This window comes from Grampus griseus (genome assembly GCF_964374135.1).
Source record: "Grampus griseus genome assembly, chromosome: 5".
NCBI lineage: Eukaryota > Metazoa > Chordata > Mammalia > Artiodactyla > Delphinidae > Grampus > Grampus griseus.
Window position 1 is genome coordinate 60,151,456 of NC_138998.1, and position 15,774 is coordinate 60,167,229.

At 40.7% G+C, this 15,774-nt stretch overlaps 1 protein-coding gene across 1 annotated transcript in view; it reads right to left on the reverse strand.

Moving 5' to 3' along the window:
* MCF2L2 (MCF.2 cell line derived transforming sequence-like 2) overlaps window positions 1–15,774 on the reverse strand; it is a gene marked incomplete at both ends in the record, with an annotated part of 213,807 nt that overhangs the window by 98,778 nt on the left and 99,255 nt on the right. The window lies entirely within an intron of this gene.

A 15,774-nucleotide genomic window follows, 5' to 3' on the forward strand; every position in this document is an offset into this window, starting at 1 on the left:
ACTGTAAGTATTCTGGGGGGAAAAGGTGGTTAAATTCTGAAGCAGGATCAAGGGAAACACAAAGATCTGTAATGAAAAGGATACACATTTAAATTTTAATCTGTGAGACCCCTTCTTTATATATGAGTAGGAAAGAAAGAAACTGAAGAAATACCAGGGGAAAGATGAAACTCAAACATGTTCTCATAACTGACTATATGCCCTAAGGCAGAGAGAGGTTCAGGAGAACAAGAAACAAGACCCATTTCACCTGAGTTTCCCCAAGGCCTGAATTCAGTTGAATATGTTTCTTCCAGTAGGACGTCCCTCTAGCTCTGGTGGGTCAAGGAAGTGGGTAGCCTTCTCTTTATCATGCTGAGTCTGACATCCACCTTGTGGATGATTTTAACCACCAAACAAGGGACCCAAAATTAGAAAAGCTGAACCACCATAATCCACGCAGGGTGGTCTGAGGATGCCGAACTCCAAAAGTACAGGCTCAGCACACACCGAGGGAGGTTGCCACAGTTTGCAACTGGAAAATGTAAGGTCTTTTCTATGGCTGGGCCATCTTCTGACGAAAGGGCAAAGATTCCTAGGACTGGAGTGTTGACTATGCAACAACTGTTCCCTTATAGCCTAAGGCCCTGCTGAGGCTGACCTCTGCACCAAAATCTGGGGCTGGTCTCACTCTTTGGAGAGTCTGAGTGCAGACCTGCACTGTCCATACAGTATCGACTGGCCACATGTGGCTACTGAGCACCTGGAATGCGGCGAGTCTGAATTGAGCTGCTCTGTCAGTTTAAATACATGCTGGATTTTGAAGACTTATTTGAAAAACGAACATAAAATATCTCGTTAAAATACAATTAATTGTACAATAGTGATTGTATGTTGAAATAATATTTTGCACAAAGGTTAAAGAAAACATTATTAAAAACTGATTTCACTTGTTTTTTACTTTTTAAAATGTGGCTACTAGAAAATGTTAAATTACATGTGTGGTTTGCATTACTTTTTTTAAAATTCATTAATTACTTTATTTATTTTTGGCTGCGCTGCGTCTTCGTTGCTGCACACAGGCTTTCTCTAGCTGTGGCGAGCGGGGGCTACTCTTCGTTGGCGGTGCGTGGGCTTCTCATTGAGGTGGCTTCTCTTGTGGTGGAGCATGGGCTCTAGGAGCGCAGGCTTCAGTAGTTGTGGCACGCAGGCTCAGTAGTTGAGGCTCGTGGGCTCTAAAGCACAGGCTCAGTAGTTGTGGCGCATGGGCTTAGTTGCTCCACGGCATGTGGGATCTTCCCGGACCAGGGCTCGAACCCGTGTCCCCTGCATTGGCAGGCGGATTCTTAACCACTGCGCCACCAGGGAAGTCCTCCATTATATTTCTATTGCAAAGTGTTTATCTAGACCAGGGGTTGGCAATTTTTCTGTAAAGGATCAAATAGTAAATATTTCAGGCTTTGCAGACCATCTGGTCTCTGTCGAATCTGCCGAACTTGGCTGTCTTAGCATAAAAGCAGTCGTAGATGATCGATAATACATAAATGAAAGAGAGCAGCTGTGTTCTGATAAAACTTGGTTTACAGAAATAGGTAGCAAGCAGCTTTGGCCTATGGGCTGCAGTTTGCTGACCCCTACTCAGAGTCTGTGTCTAAAAGGTCACTTCAGAGAATGTGCCTCTGGCCTCAGGAAGCTCAGTTGTGCCGTGGACTAAAGGTTCTGATTACACAGCTATGAGTCCAAGTCCCCAAAAAAGCCAAATTCCCTTATGTCAGGGTGATGTATTTCTGGGGGGATGGTTATAAGACACTACTACTCTGCCCTTCTGGTCCAGTGATGAGCTTAAGGAAACTGAGACATGGGTGTTAATTGCTGCTCAAAGATCAAGAAATCTGACTCAGTGAATGATTGTCAAATTGGTGTTGTGTGGGGGACAGCCCTGGTGTGAGGTCAGTGTCACATGCTAGAGCCCAGTGACTCGCCACTCGGGCTACACAGGACTTGGATCACCTTTGCCCTTTTGCAGCTTTCTCTTGAGACCCCAGGGTGAACTCTGGAAATAATGAGGCAGTCAGAAGAGACCCTAAATTCCTAAACTCAGATGAGGGGGAGGTAGTGCAAGATTAACCATTGCATTCCCCTCTTTCCTCTTTTTACTTGTAAATCCATTCTCCATACCACAATCAGAATTATCTTTCAAAAATTAAATATGATCATATAACTTCCCTGTTTAAAAGCCCTGCAAGGGCTCTCCGCTGCATCTGGATAAAGTCCAGACTCCTCATTCGGGAGCTCTGAGCTCTTCAGGACTTGACCCTGGTCTCCCTCCAGTCTCCCACCTGCCAGTACCCACCCTTCACACTCCAGCCTCCAGCTGCGCCAGTTTCCCTAATACTCGTTTCCAGCCTTTCTGCCTTTGCACCTCTGTTCCTTCTGCTGAGGTCCCCTCCCTCCACTTTGTGTTCCCTGAAAACCCCTACCTAGTCTTCCAGACCAAATTTAGGCATCCTCTCCTATGAACACCCTGGCCCCCCCCGGCTGAGCTGACCAATGCCTCCTCTATGTGCCTCACACTCCCTTCCATTCTATCTGCTCTTGGACTAAGGAGCGTTTAGTGGGGACATGTTTGTCTTCCACCAAACTGCCAGCACTTTGATTCAGGGACTGTGACTTTCATTGTTGATTCCCAGAATAAAGGGCAAACTGGGTACCCAATGAATATTTGAAGAATCAAATTTTGCTGTTTGCTACTGAGATTGTTTAATTCCCTGGACTGGGCGGTGAAAGTGAATGAGGGAGAAAAATCAAAACAGCAGCACTAAGAGGATAGCACAATAGCAATGTATTAGGAAAAAACACTTTGAAGAGCCTCAGACAGAGACAGGGTGGCTGCTATAAGGACAACAGTTTAACTGCTGATGTCGTTTTGATCATCACTGTGTCTTAAGTGTAACAGACTCAATCTTTTAGACATAGAGTACCTGTTCTTGAGATATAAATTTTATTTTTTAGAATAGTTTTAGATTTACAGAAAAATTGCAAAATAGTACAGAGAGTTCCCATATACACCACACTCAATTTCCCCTATGATTAACATCTTATGTTAGTATGGTACATTTGTTACAATTAATGAACCAATACTGATACATTATTTTTATTATTAAAATAAATTATTATTAAATAAAATCTATGCTTAGATTTTCTTAGTTTTTTTTTTTTTTTTTTTTTTTTTTTTTTTTTTTGGTATGTGGGCCTCTCACTGCTGTGGCCTCTCCCGTTGCGGAGCACAGGCTCCGGATGCGCAGGCTCAGTGGCCATGGCTCATGGGCCCAGCCGCTCTGCGGCATGTGGGATCTTCCCGGACCGGGTCACGAACCCGTGTCCCCTGCATCGGCAGGCGGACTCTCAATCACTGCGCCACTGAAGCCCCCAGATTTTCTTAGTTTTTACCTAAAGTACCTTTCCCCCCTCCCAGGATACCACATTACATTTAGTTGTCATGACTTCTTAGGCTCTTCTTGGCTGTGACAGTTTCTCAACTTTTCCTGTTTTTTGATGAACTGGACTGTTTTGAGGATTATTGGTCAGGTATTTTGTAGAATGCCCCTCAGTTGGGATTTATATGATGTTTTACTCATAATTAGACTGGAGTTATGGGGTTTTGGGGGGGAAGACCACAGAAATAAAGTGTCATTTTCATCACACCGTATCAAGGGTACACACTATCTATATGACTTTAGACTCTTGATGTTGACCTTGATCACCTGGCTGAGATAGTATTTGTTAGGTTTCTCCACTGTAAAGTCACTCTTTTATTTCTTCCTTCCCATACTGTACTCTTTGGAAGAAAGTCATTATGGGCAACCCACACTTAAGGAGTGGGGAGTTATGCCAGAGTATCTACATAAATAATTTGGAATTCTTCTGTATGGGAGATTAGTTTCCTTTCCTCCATTTATTTATTTATTCCATCATGTATTTATATCACAATGGATTCATGATATCTATTTTATACTTTGAGTTGTAATCCAGTAGTACTTTATGAATTTTGTTGCTCAAATTGTTCCAGCATTGGTCACAGGGAGCTCTTTCAATTGCCTCCTATGTCCCATCATTGTGATTTGTTTTGAGCAGTTCCTTACTTTCTGGCACTATAAGATGCTCTGGGATCATCTTTTTTTAAAAAAATTGAAGTATAGTTGATTTATAATATTATATTCATTTCAAGGGTACAACAGAGTGATTCAGTATTTTTATAGATTATACTCTATTTAAAGTAATTATAAAATATTGGCTATATTCCCTGTGCTGTACATATAACATTGTAGCTTATTTATTTTATACATAATAGTTTGTACCTCTTAATCCTTTACCCCTATCTTGCCCTCTTCTCCTTCCCTCTCCCACTGGTAATCACTTGTTTGTTCTTCATATCTGTGAGTCTGTTTCTGTTTTGTTATATTCCTTCATTTGTTTTATTTTTTAGATTCCACATACAAGTGGTAACACAAAGTATTTGTCTTTCTGTGTCTGACATTTCACTAAGCATAATGCACTCTAGGTCCATCCACGTTATTGCAAATGGCAGAATTTCATTCTTTTTAATGGCTGGGTAATATTCCACTATATATGTATAGTGGAATATATATAGGTATATATATATCAATCACATATATATACACTGTATATATACACAGTGTTATATATTTTCTTTATCCATTCATCTGTTGATGGGCACTTAGGTTGCTTCCATATCTTGGCTATTATAAATAACGTTGTTATGAACATTGGTGTGCATTGTATCTTTTCAAATTAGTGCTTTCATTTTCTTTGGGCATATACCCAGGAGCAGAATTGCTGGATCATATGAAAGTTCTATTTTTAGTTTTCTGAGGAAACTCCACACTGTTTTCCACAGTGGTGGCACCAATTTACATTTCCACCAACAGTGTATACGAGTTCCATCATCTCCATTATCTTCAGTTTGAATGCCTTCATAAAAAAATTGAAGTAGAGTTGATTTACAATGTTGTGGCAATCTCTGCTGTACAGCAAAGCGACTCAGTTATCCACATAGAGACACTCTTTTTAATATTATTTTCCATTATGGTTTATCCCAGGATACTGAATATAGTTCCCTGTGCGATACAGTAGGCCCTTGTTGTTTACCCATTCTAAATGTAATAGTTTGCATCTAACAACCCCAAACTCCCAGTCCATCTCTCTCCCTCCCCCCTCCCCCTTGGCAACCACAAGTCTGTTCTCTATGTCTGTGAGTCTGTTTCTGTTTTGTAGATAGGTTCATTTGTGCCATATTTTAGATTCCACATATAAGAGAATATCATATTTCTCTTTCTCTTTCTGACTTACTTCACTTAGTATGATAATCTCTAGCTGCATCCATGTTGCTGCAAATGGCATTATTCCATTCTTTTTTTATGGCCGAGTAGTATTCCATTGACTATATGTACCACATCTTTATCCATTCATCTGTCCATGGACATTTAGGTTGTTTCCATGTTTTGGCTATTGTGAATAGTGCTGCTATGAACATAGGGATGCATGTATCTTTCTGAATTAGAGTTCTGTCCAGGTATATTTCCAGGAGTGGGATTGCTGAATCATATGGTAGTTCTATTTTTAGTTTTCTGAGGAACCTCCATACTGTTCTCCATAGTGGCTGTACTAACTTACACTCCCACCAACAGTGTAGGAGGGTTCCCTTTTCTTCACACCCTCTCCAGCATTATGTTATTAGTAGACTTTTTGATGATGGCCATTCTGACCGGTGTGAGCTGGTACCTCACTGTAGTTTTGATTTGCATTTCTCTAATAATTGGTGATGTTAAGCAGACTTCATGGAGGGCAGGGCAGGTGCCTGCCCCCCGGTGCGGGGAGCTGGGCCTTGGCCCTCTGATAGTCAAGGCCATGTCTAGAGGATGTCTAGAGGTGGCTGTGGGCTCAGGAAGTCTTTAGGTAGCCTGTCTGCTCCTGGGTGGGGCTGAGTCCCCACCCAGTTTGCTTGGCCAGTCCCAGCACTGGAGCCTACATGCTCTTGAGTGGGGTCAGGTCTTGGTGCTAATGAGCTAGAGGAAGGGTACCACAATGGTGCCCACCCACAACAGTGTCCAGTGGTAGAAGGAACTGCCAAGCATGGTTCCAGCCAGTATCTATGTGCCCAGGGTGAGCCGCAGCTGCCCTCCACCTCTCCAGAGACTCTCCAAAACCAGCAGGTGGGTCTGGCCCAGGCTCCTATCAAATTACTGCTTTTGCCCTGGGTCCCAGAGCATGTAGGATTTTGTGTGTGCCCTTTAAGAATGAAGTCTTTACTCCCCCCCCCCACCCCCCGTCCTGTGAAACTCCCTAAATTAAGCCCTGCTGACCTTCAAAGACAAATGCCCTGGGGGTTCCTCTTCCCAGTGCAGGACCCCTGGGCTGGGGAGCCTGATGTAGGGCTCAGAACTCTCCTTTCTGTGGGAGAAACTCTGCAATATAATTATTCTCCAGCTTGTGGGTCACCCACCTGGGGGTATAGGACTTGATTATATTGTGAGTCTGCCTCTTCTAGCCATCTTGTTGTGGTTCCTTCTTTATGTCTTTAGTTGTACAAGATCATTTCTTGTAGGTTCTGGTCTTTTTCATTCAATGGTTGTTCTACAAATAGCTCTGATTTTTGTGTGCTCGTGAGAGGAGGTGAGCTCAGCATCTTTCTAATCTGCCATCTTGGCCAATCTCAAAAATAGCCTTTAACATGTTGAGATATGTTCCCTCTATACCAAATTTGAAGAGAATTTTTATCATGAATGGATGTTGAATTTTGTCAAATGCTTTTTCTGTGTCTATTGAGATGATCAGGTGATTTTTATCCTTCCTTTTGTTAATGTGGCTATCATATTGATTGATTTGCAGATCTGGAACTATCCTTGTATCCCTGGAATTAATCCCACCTGATCATGGTGTACAATTCTTTTTATATATTGTTGAATTCAGTTCACTAATATTTTGTTGAGGAGTTTTGCATCTATATTCATCAGAGATATTGGCCTGTAATTTCCTTTTTTTGTGGTGTCCTTGTCTGGTTTTAATATCAGGGTAATGGTGGCTTCATAGAATGAATTTGGGAGTGCTCCCTCTTCTTCAATTTTTTTGGAATAGTTTGAGAAGGATAGGTATTTTCTCTTCTTTATATGTTTGGTAGAATTCCCTTGTGAAGCCATCTAGTCCCGGACTTTTGTTTGATGGGAGTGTATTTTTATTACAAATTCAGTTTCACCACTAGTGATTGGTCTGTTCAGATTGTCTATTCCTTTCTGATTCAGTCTTTGAAGATTGTATGCTTCTAGAAATTTATCCATTTCTTCTAGTTGTCCAATTTGTTAGCATATAACTGTTTGTATTATGATTTTTTTTGGTATTTCTGTGATATTGGTTGTTATTTCTCCTCTTTCATTTCTTATTTTGTTAACTTGGGTCCTCTCTCTTTTTTCTTGATGAGCCTAGATAAAGGCTTTTAAATTTTGTTTATCTTTTCAAAAAACTAGCTCTTGGTTTCATTGATCTTTTCTATTGCTTTTTGGTCTCTATTTTATTTATTTCTTCTCTGATCTTTATTACTTCCTTCCTTCTGCAGACTTTGGGCTCTGTTCATCTTTATCTAATTCCTTTAGATGCCAGGTTAGGTTGTTGGAGATTTTTCATGTTTCTTGAGGTAGTCCTGTATCATTATAAACTCTTAGAACTGCTTTTGCTGCGTGCCATAGATTTTGGAAAGTTGTGTTTTTATTTCCACTTGTCTTGAGGTATTTTCTAATTTCTTCTTTGATTTCTTCATTGACTCATTGGGTTTTTAGTAGCATGCTGTTTAGTCTATACATGTTTGTGGTCTTCCCATTTTCTTCCTGTAATTGATTTCTAGTTTCATATATCTGTGGTCAGAAAAATCGCTTGATATAATTTCTATCCTCTTAAATGTGTTGAGAATTATTTTGTAGCCTGGCATGTGACCTATCCTGGAGAACATTCCGTGTGCACTTGAAAAGAAAGTATATTCTGCTGGTTTTGGATAGAATGTCCTGTGGCTATCTATTAAGTCCAACTGGTCTAATATACCATTTAAGAGTATTGTTTCCTTATTGATTTTTCTGTCTGGATGTGTTGTCCATTGATATGAGAGGGGTGTTAAAGTCACCTACTATTATTGTATTATGGTGGGATTCTCCCTTTATGTCTGTTAATATTTGCTTTATATATTTAGTTTTTCCTATGCTAGGTACATATATGTTAATGAGTGTTATATCCCTTGTATATTCTTGATCCTTTTATCATTATACAATGCCCTTCTTTGTCCTTTGTTATAGACTTTGTTTTAAAGTCCATTTTGTCTGATACTGCTACCTTTGCTTTCTTGTTTCCATTTGTACAAAATATCTTTTTCCATCCTCTCACTTTCAGTCTGTGTGTCTTTAGCTCTGAAGTGAGTCTCTTGTAAGCCACCTATAGAGAGGTCTTATTCTTTTTTTATCTGATCAGCCATTCTATGTCTTTTGATTGGAGCATTTAGTCCATCGACATTTAAAATAATTATTGACATCTTTGTACTTGTTGCCATTTTGTTACTTGTTTTCTGGTTCTTTTTGTAGTTCTTCTCTGTTGTTTCCTTCTTCTTTTAGTTTCTTACATTGTGGTTTCATGATTTTCTTTAGTGGAGTGCTTGTGTTCTTTCCTCTTGGGTTTTTGTGTTTCTATTGTAGGTTTTGATTTGTGGTTACTGTGGGGTTCATTCTATGTTGACCGGTAACTATAATTACTTGTTTTAAACTGGTATACTCATTTAAGTTCAAACACATTCTAAAAGAGCTACATTTTTAAAATTTCCCTTCCCCATGTTCTGTGTTTTTGATGTCATATTTTATATCTTCATGTGTACCCCTTCACTGTTTATTGTAGTTATAGTTGATTTTATAATAATTTTTGTCTTTTAATCTTCATACTAGCTTATTTAAATGGTTCATCCACAGCCTTTACTATATATTTGCCTTTACTATTGGGATTTCTCCTTTCCTATAGATTCTTACTTCTTCTTGTAGCCTTTTCTTTCCATTTCTTTCCATTTACTATTGGGATTTCTCCTTTCCTATAGATTCTTACTTCTTCTTGTAGCCTTTTCTTTCCATTTAGAGAAGACCCTTTAATATTTCTTTTAGCGTCCATTTAGTATCAATGAACTCTTAGTTTTTGCTCATCTGAGAAGTTCTTTATCTCTAAAAGATAATCTTGCTGTGTAGAATATCCTGCATTGTAGGTTTTTCCCTTTCAGCACTTTAAATATATCATGGCCAATCCCTTCTGGCCTGCAAAGTTTCTGCAGAAAAATCAGCTGATAGCCTTATGAGGGTTCCCTTGTATATCATTCTTTGTTTTTCGCTTGCTACCTTTAGAATTCTCTCCTTAATTTTTGCCATTTTAAATATGATGTCTTAATGTGGGTCTCTTTGGGTTCAACTTGTTCAGGATCCTCTTTGCTTCCTGTACCTGGATATGTTTCCTTCCTCAGGTTTGGGACGTCTTCAGCCATAATTTCATCAAATACATTTTCAACCCCTTTCTCTCTTTCTTTTCCTTCTGGGACCCCTATAATGCGAATGCAGGTATGCTTGATGTTGTTCCAGAGGTCTCTTAATCTATTCTCCTTTTTAAAATTTCTTTTTCTTTCTGCTGCTCTGATTGGGTGATCTCCATTACTCTATCTTCCAGACAATTTATGTGTTCTTCTGTATCACCTAGTCCATTGTTAATTCCATCTAGTGTGTTTTTCATTTCAGTTATTGTATTCTTCAGTTCTGACTGGTTCTTTTTTTATATTTTCTAGTTCCTTCTTTTTTTTAACAATACATTTATTTATTTTATTTATTTATTTTTGGCTGTGTTGGGTCTTCATTGTTGCGCGCAGGCTTTCTCTAGTTGCAGCAAATGGGGGCCACTCTTCATCGTGGTGAGCAGGCTTCTCATTGCGGTGGCTTCTCTTGTTGCAGGGCATGGGCTCTAGGCATGCGGGTTTCAGTAGTTGTGGCTTGTGGGCTCAGTAGTTGTGGCTTGCAGGCGCTAGAGTGGAGGCTCAGTAGTTGTGATGCATGGGCTTCGTTGCTCCACGGCATGTGGGATCTTCCCGGACCAAGGCTTGAACCCATGTCTCCTGCAGTAGCAGGTGGATTCTTAACCACTGTGCCACCAGAGAAGCTCTCTAGTTCCTTAATATTCCAATGTGTTCATCTATTCTTTTCCCTGGTTCAGTTAGCATTATTATTACTAATGCTTGGAACTATTTATCTGGTAAATTATTTATCTCTGTTTCATCAGTTGTTTTTTCAGGTTTTATTCCTTGTTCTTTCATTTGAAACAAATTTCTCTGTCTTCTTATTCTGCTTAACTTTTTCAGTCTTTATGAAATTAGGTGAAACAGTTATCTATCCTGGTCTTGAAGGGTTGTCCTCTGTGGGAGCATCCCTACACAGTCTGCATGTGCCCAGTAGCTTTGATGGGAGAGCTGGATCTGACATGGGCCCAAGTCACATCTTTCCTCAGCGTGTGCTGGCAGCTAGCATCTTGGTAGGTGGTGGGGCTGGAGAAGGAGGGGCTGAAGCCAGGGCCAGGTGTGAAGCAGGACTTCCCCTCTGCTCAGTGGCCATCACTGCCCTGTTGGGTGTGGGGTCAGATCCCAAATTGCTGGAACAGAGGTCCTGAGGGCTGGGTCCGAGCTGGTTCTAAGTGTGTGCTCTCCCCTTCCCCCTCCAGCATTGATACCTTTGCCCCAGGGGGGAGCAGTGCTGGAACAAGAGGTGCCAGAGTGGGCACCTGGTGCAGGCTGGGGTGTGTGCTGGCATGAATCTGTTCCTGTTTCGTAAATAAGTTCATTTGTCATATTTTAGATTCCACATATAAGTGACATCATATGATATTTGTCTTTCTCTTTCTGACTTACTTCACTTAGTATGATAATATCCAGGTCCACCCATGTTGCTGCAAATGGCATTATTTCATTCTTTCTTTATGGCCAAGTACTATTCCATTGTATATATATACCACATCTTCTTTATCCTTTTATCTGTCGATGGACATTTAGGTTGCTTTCATGTCTTGGCTATTGTAAATAGTGCTGTAATGAACACTGGGGTGCATGTATCTTTCTAAATTAGAGTTTTGTCTGGATATATGCCCAGGAGTGGGACTGCTGGATCGTATGACAACTCTGTTTTTAGTTTTTTGAGGAACCTCCATACTGTTTTCCATAATGCATGCACTAATATACATTCCCACCAACAGTGTAGAAGGGTTCCCTTTTCTCCACATCCTCTCCAGCATTTGTTATTTGTAGACTTTTTAATGATGCCTACTCTGACTGGTGTGAGGTGGTACCTCATTGTAGTTTTGATTTGCATTTCTCTGATAATTAGCAACACTGAGCATCTTCTCATGTGCCTCTTGGCCATCTGTATGTCTTCTTTGGAGAAATGTCTATTTAGGTCTTCTGCCCATTTTTCAATTGGGTCGTTTGTTTTTTGGTATTGCATTGTATGAGCTGTTTGTATATCTTGGAAATTAAGCCCCTGTCAGTCACATTGTTTGCAAATATTTTCTCCTAGTCTGTAGGTTGTCTTTTCATTTTATTTATGGTTTCCTTTGCTGTACAAAAGCTTGTAAGTTTGATTAGCTCCCATCTGTTTATTTTTGCTTTTATTTCTATTGTCTTGGGAGACTGACCCAAGAAAACATTGCTGCAATTTATGTCAGAGAATGTTTTGCCTATGCTTTCTTCTAGGAGTTTTACGGTGTCATGTCTTATATTTAAGTCTTTAAGCCATTTTGAGCTTATTTTTGTGTATGGTGTGAGGGAGTGTTCTAACTTCATTGACTTACATGCATCAGTCCATCTTTCCCAACACCACTGACTGAAGAGACTGTCTTTTCTCCATTGTATATTCTTGCCTCCTATGTCAAAGATTAATTGACCATAGGTGTGTGGGTTTATTTCTGGGCTCTCTATTCTGTTTCATTGATCCATACATCTGTTTTTGTGCAAATACCATGCTGTTTTGATTACTGTAGCTTTGCAGTATTGTCTGAAGTCTAAAGGGTTATGCCTCCCGCTTTGTTCTTTTTATTCAGGATTGCTTTGGCAATTCTGGGTTTTTTATAGTTCCATATAAATTTTAGGATTATTTGTTGTAGTTCTGTGAAAAAAGTCATGGTAATTTGATAGGGATCATATTAAATCTGTAGATTACTTTGGGTAGTATGGCCATTTAAACAGTATTAATTCTTCCAATCCAACAGCATGGGATATCTTTCCATTTCTTTGACTCATCTTCAATTTCCTTTATTAATGCTTTATAGTTCTCAGCACATAAGTCTTTCCACCTCTTTGGTCAGGTTTATTCCTGAGTGTTTTTTGTGGGTTTTTTTTATGCAATTTTAAAAGGGATTGTTTTTTACTTTCCCTTTTTTAGTGTACAGAATGCAACAGATTTCTGTATGTTAATATTGCATGCTGCTACCTTGCTGAATTCACTTATCAGTTCTAGCAGTTTTTGTGTGGAGTCTTCAGAGTTTTCTATATATATTATCATGTCATCTGCATATAATGACAATTTTATGTCTTCTCTTCCAACTTGGATACCTTTTATTTCTCTTGTCTGACTGCTGTTGGTAGAACTTCCAATACTATGTTGAATAGAAGTGGTGAGAGCAGGCATCCTTGTCTTATTTCAGATTTTAGTGGGAAGGGTTTCAGCTTTTCACCATTGAGTATTATGTTGGCTGTGGGTTTGTCATAGCTTTTATTATGTTGAGATATGTTCCCTCTATACCCACTTTGGTAAGAGGTTTTCTCATGAATGGATGTAGAATTTTATCAAATGCTTTTTCTGCATCTATTGAGATGATCATGTGGCTTTTGTCTTTTCTTTTGTTGATGTGGTGTATCACATTGATCAATTGGCATATGTTGAACCATACTTGTGACCCTGGGATGAATCTAATTCCATTGTGCTGTCTAATCCTTTTTATGTGTTGTTTGATCCCACTGGCTTTTAATCCAGCTAAAGGGACTTGTCCTCCCAGTGTCAGACCTTGGGGCTGGGGCACCCAATATGTGGTTCAAACTGCTCAACTCCTCAGGGAGCATCTCTGAACCTGTGTAACCCCCCTCCTCTCTGTGTCCCCTCCCAGGGCTGTGGTCCCAACCTGATTGATTTTCTTCCCTTTCTACCTGATTCCATGTGGCTCTTTCTTACAGCTTTGGTTGTGTAAGTGTCTTTCTGCCGGTCTCGTTTGTTTCCAGTGAGAATTGCTCCACTTGTAGATGTATTTTTGATGTGTTTGTTGGGGGTGGTAAGCTCTGCATCCTCCTACTCTGCCATCTTGATCTCCCTCTCTAGGATCATTTTGTGTATTTCCTTTCCCAGGCCTAGATACAGACATTTCTCCAAGGAGCCCTGTTCTCTTCTATTGGAGAATGGTATAAGAAACCAAGATCTTGGTGGTGGGTGTGCTCATTGATAGTAGGGGTCTCATTGTTTCTATGCCTGGCAGCAACTGCCCAAGGAGATACATGTGTCTATACCAAAGTGTGTATGTGCATATAACTAGGATTATTTTTATAGAGAGAGAGTACCAGTTTTGACAACCAAGTCATTACTCTTCAGTGGACAAAACTCTGACACAACAGGATATTTAAATATTATAATCTAGAATTTTACTCCAAACCAAAAGAAGAAAAGATGGGTTTGGGGAATTTTTTTGGTCCATTTTGGATTTTTAAAATAAATATTTCTTCTGGTCTTCTCCTTCCTCCATGTTTCTGCCTATTTCCCAGAGGTGGTTTATTAAGTTTTATTTATTTCCTGGTGGGTGGTGTGGTCAGGAAGTTTGCTGATGTTGGCCAAAATGGCAGCTGTGGCCACAAGTTTCCCTGGTTGACCTGATACACTTGTTTGAGGAGCTAATGGACATGGAGCTGGGTGAGACGGTTCTGCTTTAGGAATATGATATGAGGCTACCAATCCTGGGTCTACAATATAGCACACACACCAGATGGGCCTTCTCTCTGTCCTCTCTGCAGGGAAGTAGAAGGGTTCCTATGTCAGGGGAAGGTAGACCTGCCTAACCACCCCCAGTACCACCTCAAGATCACATCTTACCACCAAAACTCACTGCGAAGAGTCAGGGAAAGAACATCACTGAGGCACAATCCCACACCAAGCTGCCCCCACTGTATCTGACCCACTCTGCCACCTGCCACTTGTTCAGCAAACACGAATTGGACGCCAGGCACAGACTAGGCACAGGGACACAGAGATGGGTGAGGCTCTTGCCTCACTGCAGCTCCCAGTGTAACAGACAAGACAGACATTAAAAATAAATAGCTAGAATATAGTTTGTAATGTATCATTTTGGAGCAAAGTCTCTTAGCCTGGGTCCATGGATGGACTTCAGGGTGTCCCCTAAAATTAATCATAAAAAGTTATATATGCTGGGTATTCCCTGTCTGCTCCCCCACTATATCTTCTCCATACTGTTCTATGTCCCAGGAAGCTGATCTCTACAGACTCCATCAGATGGGCTCACTAGATGCCCATGGGCTTTTAGCTGGATTTGGCTAGTGAGATGTACTACCAGGAAATCTGAGAGGGAGAGAGAAAAGTAGGGGTATATATTTCTCCACCAGTGGCTGCATTCCTCTGCCCAAGGCCACAGATCTTACTGGCTACCTCTCTTACAGTCACAGCTGTAGTGCTTCTTGGGTTCCCCTTTGTCTTTCAGGCTTAGGGGTGGTAACTGCTCCCTGTTTCTTTATAGCCCAGGGTGCTTCACCATCCATATTGGGTTTCCCAAATTCTGCCCATATATTTGTAAACAACGCCTACATCAAACTCCATTCAATCATTTTGAGTGTGCAGAACCCTGAAAATATGTGAATCAGATTTGCAAAAGGGTCCATGACTCAAAAGAGGTAAAAAAGCCCCTTCTGCAGAAGTACATACAAGGTGATGTGGATCTAAGAGGAAGGTGTACTATCTATAACTCTGCTGGCTTCACAGAACAGTGCTCCACTCAAAATGCAAATCTGATCAAGTTATTCCCCTGCTTAAGTCCTTCAGTGGCTCTCAGAATAAAGACCAAACTCCTTCATATGGCCAGCGAAGCCACACTTCATCTACACCTCTCTAATCTCACCCCAAAGACTCTTCCCTTGTTTTCTGTACTCTAGCCATTCTGAATTTTGGGTTCTGTACTTGTGCCAGGCTCCCGTCAGCCCTGCAGCCTTGCACACTCTGATCCTTCTGTCTGGAAAGCCTCCCCCATCTTCTCTACTCATTTTCTGGGCCTTGGCTCAAGTGAGTCTTCCCAGGGAACTTCCCTGACCCTCAGTCCAGGTCAAGTTCCTCTGTCACATACCCCATAGAACCCTGAATCCATCCTTCAGAGCACTTGTCTCAGCTTGCAACACATTTTTGTGTTTTGTGTTTGATATTTATTAATGTCATACATAAACTGTATGACATACATACACTGTAAGTTCCATGAAGGATGGAACCACATCTACTTCTGCTCATAATTGTGTCCTCTGCATTCAGCACAGTGCCTAATACATCAGAGATGCTTATAAGTATTTGCAGAGAAATGAATGAGTGAAAGTGATATTTGAATCAGGCCATGAAGGGTCAGTTTGCCAGGAAGCACAGACCAGGAGTCTAAGAGGCCACCTGAGGGCTCAAGAGCCAGTTAATCTGCTCAGTA